Here is a 9,066-nt window from a genome sequence, read left to right as displayed (position 1 = left end):
TGTGCTGGCAGCCAGTAGGCAGGCTTTCAGAATGTGCCCTTTGGTTGTTTAAATGATTATATATTCCTGAGTGTTTTTGTTTACATTAAAAAAAAAAAAATAGAGGGAATAGAAGCAAATACTGTTGAATGATGATTCATGGAAGGGATTGTAATCATTGCAATGAAATGATGAGTATAAAATTGATGTTCTCCCATTTAAACTATCATTCAATTCACAATAAAAACTTAAAAAAAAAAAAAAAAGAAAAACACAAGTGAACATGTTTCTAGTATTCTCTGCTTTCATCTAAGATCCATCTGATATCAGCATTAATGTTCCTCGTTCTAAATCCTCTTCTGAATCTCCCTTTTATTTCTGGTAGCTTCCCGCTTATGTACTGCTACAACCATTTTTAAAATTATCTTCACAAAATTTTACCTGCATGTGATATTAATGGAATTACCTGACAATGACTACATTTCTTTAGAATGGGCACAAATATGGATCTTTTCCAATCAGTTGGCCAAATTTCTTGGCAAAGACTAGTGAGTGCTTCAAGTGCAGCATTAGTTTGTTAAAACATTTTTATTTGTATTCTGATTAATATGCTAGGAATTGATATGCTATCTACATCAAGATTCAGAAAATTGCAGCTGGTAGGCTAAATATTCCCTCCTACACCTTTTTTGTAAATAAAGTTTGATTAAGACATAGCCATGCTAATTCAAAGATCTTTTTTCTCCTGCATCAGCAGAGTTAAATACTTGTGACAGTGACCATATTACCTTGCAAAACTTCAATTATTTTATGAAAGTTTGTCAACCTTTATTCTAGGCCGTACCTAATATAACAGATAGGATAGGATAACTTCTCTGTTTACAATGTCATGCTGTTGTTGTTGTTAAGTGCCATCTAGTCGGTACTGACCCATAGCGACCCTATGTGCAATAGAACGAAACACTGCCTGATCCTGGGCCAACCTCACAATTGTTGCCACGCTTGAGAGCCCATGGATGCTACCACTTTGCCAATCCATCTTGCTGGGGGTCTTCCTCTTTTACAATGTCCTATCTGAACATATTTTTCTGCTCATTTTTGCTTTTCCTCCTGATTACATCTCTCTGATCACAGAGGCTACCTGGAGACTTGAATTAATGTTTATACCTTTCTTTTCCAATTTAGCCCAAAAGTAAGTCTATGACCAAGACATGAGAGACCGATTTCCCACATTCTGAAAATGAAGTTGATGTGCAACTGCGCATTTTCCTCTCTGGCTTGAAGCTCTTAGCAGTAAAGCCAAATCTGAGTCATGCTCCCACCAGATGAAGGCGCCAATATGGAGCATCAGTCAAATGTTGTGAGAATGGAGTCAGGACAGCTTCTGACCTCCTCTGTTTTCACAAGGGGAAAGAATAAAAATCAACATCAACCCAATGCCAATCCCTATGAGGCAAATGTTAGATTGACCTCCACCATGCAGACTTTTTATCAGTGCTGATACCAACTGTCCCTCCCACAGCAATTTATACTCCTCTGCTACATTTGATAATCCACCACAATGGCCACACAGATTTCAAAGACAATAATCATAATTATGGAGTTTATTAGGGGAGCTAACTGGTTATATGTCAGGATCAGAAATGCTCAGGATATAGTTCTTCAGTCTGGACAGGCTCTTCTCAGCCATGCCTACAGACACGCTTCTTTCTGATCCTAACCCTCTCAGCCTTGTGGCACCTTCACCTCTGTCCTGCAACTATTACAAAGCTCTTTTAGCTCTGCTGATAAATGCCTACTTTGCCAATAAGCTTCTACCTGAAGGAGGTTAGCTCTAGCTCCATGGATCCGCAAACCTAGTTTCCCTCATTAAATTTAGGGAGGCACAGTGTCTGCAAGCAAACCTGTTTCCCAAAGACACTCAGCTTTCTCACTCTCTAGGCTGGAAGCCCACCATTCTATCTAATGCCCATTATACTGCCTCTGCTTTTCTCCATCTCATACCTTCTCTGGTGTCACCACTTTCTGTCTCTTGGATCAAGGAGGTTCAACATAGGGATCTCAGCTTGCACTCCACTCCTGGTTCTTGTTTCTTGATAATAGTGAGAGTCCTCATTTCCCCTTTTGAAATGGCTCAGTTACAACACATCAGGATAGCAAAACTGACCAATTCTCAGTAAGGGTTTCATATGCTTTATTTGCTTGGCCCTGGAGTGCTGCTATAGGATAGGCATTGAACTGATAACACAAAGTCTCTGGTTTAAATCCACTAGCAGATCCTCAGAAAACTTATACAGAGTCATGATGAGTTGGAACCACTTCAACAGAATTTAACAATAACAGCAACAACCTACTAAGGACATCATTCACCTTATTTACATTATTAGCAAGCTATCCAGTCCTTTTAGTGGCCCACAAACACCTTACACTTGTATAGTTGTTGTTGTTGTTAAGTGCCGTCGAGTCGGTTCCGACCCATAGCGACCCTGTACAGGGTTTCCGAGGGGGTAAATCCTTACGGGAGTAGAAAGCTATAGTATTGTCTAGTTATTGGGTCGTAGGATAAGCACTGGACTGCTGACCTCAAGGTTAGCAATTCAAACTCACCATCTGTTCTTCAGTAACCATATACAGGGTCACTATGAGTTGGAACCCACTCAACGGCACTTAACAACAACCAACACAGTCATTTGGTAGGCGTTATAAAGACTATAACTAAGATGGTCACATCATGTAAATTCATTGTTCCAAAACTTTTGAGGAACTCTTAACAATGTCTCAAACCCTAGATTCAACTTTCACTACTGTTCTTACAATGGCTTAAGTGATTCGAACATTCCTATTTGGCTAATATTTAGTTCAACTTTACATGCTGTCATTGGAAAAATAGTCTTCCAAATATATATGCTAACAGTAGTGAGAAAATTTAGTCTACTTTGCCTCAAATGAATCTAAAAAATAACAACTGATTAGAGGAATCATTTCTAAAAATTATGATTTCCTTTTGCTGTGACAGAATGATAGAAATACGGCTGTGATGGCAGACACACTACAAAAGAAAATCCAACCAAGGAGTTTCTTCCAATATCTATGTCATGTGTCATTACTACATTTCCTCACTTATTAGTAAAGTTACTAATGTGTGGTTGTTATTGTTGTTAAGTGTCATCAAGTCAGTTCTGACACATAGAAACCCTATATAGGATTTCTAAAGAGTGCTGATAAGCTTGAACTGCCAACCTTGCAATTCAAACCAACTTTATATTCCAGCTCATTAACTCACAATGCCACACTGACTGGTATTTTAGGTCTATAACTCAATTTATCATTTTATAGCATTCTCCACACATTTTCCCCAAGATACTCACAATAATCTGATAAACAGATAAAATATATTAGCAAAGAAAGACAAAAGAATGGCCTGAAACCTATTTTTTTTCTGATATCTATCCAGGTATTCCTTTCTACAGAGCAATGTTTCAATTCTTCTTCTCATAGATCATGATGGCTAAGGTTGGGTGTCAACATGGTTGAGAAGTGAGGTTCTGGGAGATTACATGATTACAATTTTTTACAATTTGGTTAGAATGTGAATTACAGGAAAGCTGGTTCATTGATTCTACTTATACTAGACAAAAGGTGAGAGAAAGAGATGAATTCAGGGCTTCAGAGCCACACCTCAAGAGTTTCATAAAACAACTCAAAATAGTTTCTTATGCCCTGAAATAAAGCCTTCTTTCTTGTAGTAACAGTGTGATATTGCTCAGTACTAAACCCAAAGTCTGATCATAATTAAAATGCCAATTCAGTTCCCAATCTCAAATGGTGTCTGAAGTTAAAGTGAGGGCATTTACTGGGAAAAATTTTTGCTCCTAAAACCTGGGATAGGGGCACATGGACAGATAATCATAATGTTGGGGCACTGAGGCCCTAAATTCTACTGGCTACATTATACCAACTAAATCAGACCACTTATCCTAACTGATGGTGTTTACTAAGCTGCGCCTGGTAAGTCTTTGTCTGAGAGATTGTTGGGGGTTATGTCTGGGACATTGTCTGGGTAGCCATCTGAGGCATATGAAAATCCTCAGGACCCAACACCCATTTTCACTTCTAGACCCATAACTAGAACCCAAAAGGTGACGCACAAAGCGTGATCCAGGAGTAGATACGCTACACTCCAAAATAACTGGTTTTTCTAATACATACAAACAAAAATCTAGATAATAAGTATGGGAATAGTTATTAAGGGTACAAGAAACACAAAGGTGGATCAGTCTGAATTTATTAGTATTGACCTACCAAGCACAGAGCCTTCATTCACTGTTTCAGTTTAAGTGGTTAGGAAAGGCTCTAGTAGTTTATTTGGTTAGTTCACTGTTGCATAAATTTTGTGGTGGCTGACAATTCATGGAGTCCTGGTGTGGTGTTGTAGGATAAGCACTGGACCACAAAGTCCACCAGAGATGGCCAGTTCAAACCTACCAGCTGCTTCTCGGAATCAGAACTGAGTCCATGGCATTTAACAACAACAAAAAACACACTAAGTTAAATTTAGATACCAGGCCTGCCTTGGTATACTTGGCAAACCCAAAGGTTTAGGGAAATTGATATGTTAAAGTGGATTTATGAAGTTAGATCAACAGACCAATACGGAGTTAACAGAAGATACACTTTTTACCATAATGGTAAGGAACAAATTTTTGATGAGAGCCTCAGCATCCTTGAACACTGCTGTGATTGCTATTTTATTTAAGACAGATTTGCAGAGGAAACTGCATTAATTAAATTAAGATTCCTGACAACAATGGGGCTAATTATACTCCGTTGTGGTAAGGTCAAGTGACATCACTTAATCACAACGACAAAGTGGGCATGATTACCATTATGGACATCAGAGTGCAAGTAGTAATCAGAATAGTCTAATTCATGTGGATCTATGTGTTGGCTACTTAGGCCTGGGGTAAATTGTGAATCAGATGGAAATCTACTAATTGTTTACTTGATCTATTTTTGTTATTAAGTACTGTGGAGTCATGGAGTAGGTTCCGACTCATAGTGACCCTGCACAAGTTTTCTGAGGCTGTAAATCTTTATGGGAGCAGAAAGCCTCATCTTTCTCCTGCGGAACAGCTGGTAGTTTCGAACTGCCTGCCTTGAGGTTAGTAGCCCAATTCATAACCACTACGCTACCAGAGCTACTTTTACTTGATCTGTGTAAGTGGAAATGTTCTGGGTCAAGTAAATGTTGTATAACTTGAATCACCAGAAGAGAGAGTCACAGCCCCTCAATCAATTCCCAAACTTGACGCAGCTGACAGACCCATGGAGTGAAGTCCTTAAAATAGCCCTTCTCGCTATAGTCTTTGTAATGCCCACCAAATGAATGGGTGTTGTTGGTTCCAACTCTAGTGACTATGTATAGATTTTCTGAGGAGTGACTTGTGGGTTTCAACTGCCAACCTGTGGTTAATATTTCAGTGCTTATCCTACACCACCACACCAAGACTCTAAATGCCTGAGTAGTAGCTGTTGGTAAGTGCCGTAGAGTCAGTTCAGACTCATAGTGACCCTATATAGGGTTTCTGAGGAGTGGCTGGTGAGTTTGAACTGCCAACCCTGTGGTTCAATATGATCTTGAGGTCAGGTGCTAATCCTACAGTGCCACACCAGTACTCCACACCATAACTGAGTAGGACTATACAAATGTTAGGTGCTTGTATAGACTGGATAGCTTGCTAATAATGTAAATAAGGCACATAACACTCTGGTGGGGTTGTTATTGTTGTTGTTAGGTGCCATCAAGTTGGTACCGACTCATAGCGACCCTATGCATAACAGAATGAAACACTGCCCAGTCCTGGGCCAACCTCACAACTGTTGCCACACTTGAGCCCAGTGATGCTGCCACTGTGCCAATCCATCTTGCTGGAGGCCTTCCTCTTTTTCTCTGACCCTCCACCTTACCAAACATGATATCCTTCTCCAGCAACTGGTCCCTCCTAACAATATGTCCGTCCAAAGTATGAAAAACGAAGTTTGGCCATCTTGGCCTCCAAGGAGCACTCTGGCTGCACTTCTTCCAACTCAGACCTGTTGGTTCTTTTGGCAGCCCATAGCACTTTCAATATTGTCCTCCAACACTCTAACTCAAAATCATCAATTCTTCTACGGTCTTCCTTATTCACTGTCCAGCTTTCGCATGCATATGAGGTTATTGAAAATACCATGGCTTGGGTCAGGTGCACCTTAGTCCTCAAGCTGACATCTTTGCTCTTCAACACTTTAAAAAGTTCTTGTGCAGCAGATTTGCCAGGACCTTGGAAATAGTTACATGGAAACCTAACATCATTATTTGTCAGGCTTAAAATGAGATGTCTCAGAAGTGGAAGGGAAGATCTCATGATTATCAATAAACAAGAACCAGGAACGGAGTGTGTCCTTTATGCCCAATATCTCTCCACAGAACCTCTTCAATTCAGAAGACAGATAGCTAGCACACCAAAGATGTGACAAGCAGAGGCAGAGATATGATGGCAGAGAAGTGGCTACTACAGCAGAACCAGGATATTGGCAGGAATCAGAATGGTGGATTTTCTGCCCCCAGAGTGAGAAAACTGGATACTTTCATGCAGGTGATTTGCTGCTGGAGTAGCCTGCCTTTGAACACTTAATGGGGATGAACTAGGTTTGCCAATGAGCAGAGTAAGAGCTGAAAACTTTCTGGCAGAAGGCTATTGCCAGGGCAGGGTGTGTTTGGATATATAATTGGCAAAACTAAAAGAGCTTTGTAACATTTGCCAGAGAGAGACAGAGACCTAAGGTACTGGGTGTGCATGTGAGCATGGCTGAAAGGAGGCTGTCCTGATTCAGGAACTGTATCTTGAGCATTTCTGTTCTTTAATTGTATATCACTTCTGTAATAAACCTCATCATTATGAGTATTTTCTATCAGTTCTGTAGGCCCACTATAATGAATTCATGAACTCAGAAGATTAGTAGCGTGCATGAAAGGGGTGATTGGTTTCAGAACAAGTGTAAAGGTTGGAGGATGGAGACACATCTGACCTCTGCCTAACAGGAATTGGTCTTGGGGTGATGCTAATACTGATTCTTCTCTTGTTCCTTTGTGAAGTTAAAAGAGGACAGATATTGCACTCATTCCATTTTTGCACCCTTGAATGAAGGAGAGCACAAGTTCCATTAAGGAAGAACACCATTACACTGCCAAATATTTATACTACTGGTGTGGTGCTGTGGGTTAATGCACCATACTGCAAAGCCATTTAAACTGCAAGATCAGTGGTTCAAATTCACCAGCTGCTCTTTGGAAACCCTATACAGGGTCACTATGGTTCAGAATCGACTCAATAGCACTCAATAATAACAACAACAATCTTTCACACATCCTTTCCCCAAAGTATCTAAGGCCTCTAAGAGAGTAAATGTTCATTGTGGAAAAGAACATAATCAGACTTTATCAAGATTACTGGACATTGGATTTGAATTGACACTAATTCTAGAATATCTAAAACATCACTGTGGCCCAACAGTCAGAGTAGAGGTCAAGTTATTAAAGGAGTTCTTAACTCAAGTCTTTCTCATAATGTGTCTAGTGAATCCCCAATCCCATACTTTAATGATTTACCAAGTTCCAGAACTGGAATGAGGATACTCAACCACTGGCAGAAGCCCCACATTGTATTCCTGACATGTGAAGTAAGGACTATTGTCGGAGGGAAAACTCAAGTGAAAACCATTAGAACTGCAGCTACCTAGGAAAAATCAAAGCAATGCCACATTCCTGAAGATAATGCAGACATTAGACATTAATTCCACTAGGAAGAACTTGCAGGATTCAGGGGTGGTAAATCCCATCACATCCCCATTTAACTCACCTATTTGGCCTATACAAAAAATAGATCTTAGAGAATGACTAGATTATTCTAAACTTAACCAGGTGGTCATTTCAATTGTAGCTTCTGTTCCAGATGTATTTTCATTGCTTGAGCAAATTAAGACATCTGGTATCTATTATGCAGCTATTGATCTGGCCAATTTCTTTTTCTCAATTACAGTTTTAAAGAATCACCAGAAGCAGTTTGTATTTAAAAGACAAGATCAGCAATGCATGTATACTGCCCTACTTTAGGGGTATTTCCGTTCTCCAACACTATCTCATAATTTAGTCTGAAAGGAACTTCATTGTCTATACCTTCTAGAAGACATCACACTGGTCCATTATATTGATGACATTATCATGGTTGGATCAAGTAAGTAAGAATTAGCAATGGACAGACTTACTGATGAAGTCCTGGTATGGCACTGCAGGATAATTCACTGGATTTCAAAGTCAGTTTGAATCATAAAAATCTTGTTTCAAATTCACCAGCTGCTCCTCCACAGCCCTATACAGGGTCACTATGAGTCAGAACCAACTGGATGGCACTTAACAACAATAACAACAACACGTTTACTGATAAGACATTTGCATGATTGTTGTTGTTGTTATTAAGTGCTGTTGAGTCGATTCTGACTCAGAGACCCTGAATAGGGTTTCTGAGGAACAGTTGTTGGGCTTGAACTGCTGACCTTGTGGTTCCAGTCCAGTGCTGATCCTACAGCACCACACCAGGGGACCATTTGCATGATGTTGGTGTTGTTGCTAAGTGCTATCTAGTAGGTTCCAACTCATAGAGACCCCATTATAAAGATTCTGAAGAGCAGCTGGTGACCTTGAATCATTGACCTTTTTATTCAAACCAACCTTGCAATCCAGTTTGTTAATTTGCAAGGCCACACCAGGACTCCATTTAAATGATGTTGTTGTTGTTGGTGGTAAGTGCTGTCAAGTTGGATCCGACTCACAGCAACATGGTATAGGGTTTTCAGGGAGAAGCTGCTGAGCTTTAACAACCAACTTGGAAGTTCAAACCAACTTTGGTGTCCAGCGCAATAACCCACCATGCCATCCCAAGCCACCGTTTGCATAATGTTGTTGTCAGGTGCCATCGAGTCGGAACCGACTCATAGCGACCCCATGCACAGCAGAACGAAACAATGTCCGATCCTGGGCCAACCTCACCA

The sequence above is a fragment of the Chrysochloris asiatica genome, unplaced genomic scaffold (genome assembly GCF_000296735.1).
Source record: "Chrysochloris asiatica unplaced genomic scaffold, ChrAsi1.0 scaffold00114, whole genome shotgun sequence".
NCBI classification, from domain to species: domain Eukaryota; kingdom Metazoa; phylum Chordata; class Mammalia; order Afrosoricida; family Chrysochloridae; genus Chrysochloris; species Chrysochloris asiatica.
The sequence above is the reverse complement of the archived record's forward strand: the minus strand, read 5'-3'. Positions refer to the sequence as shown.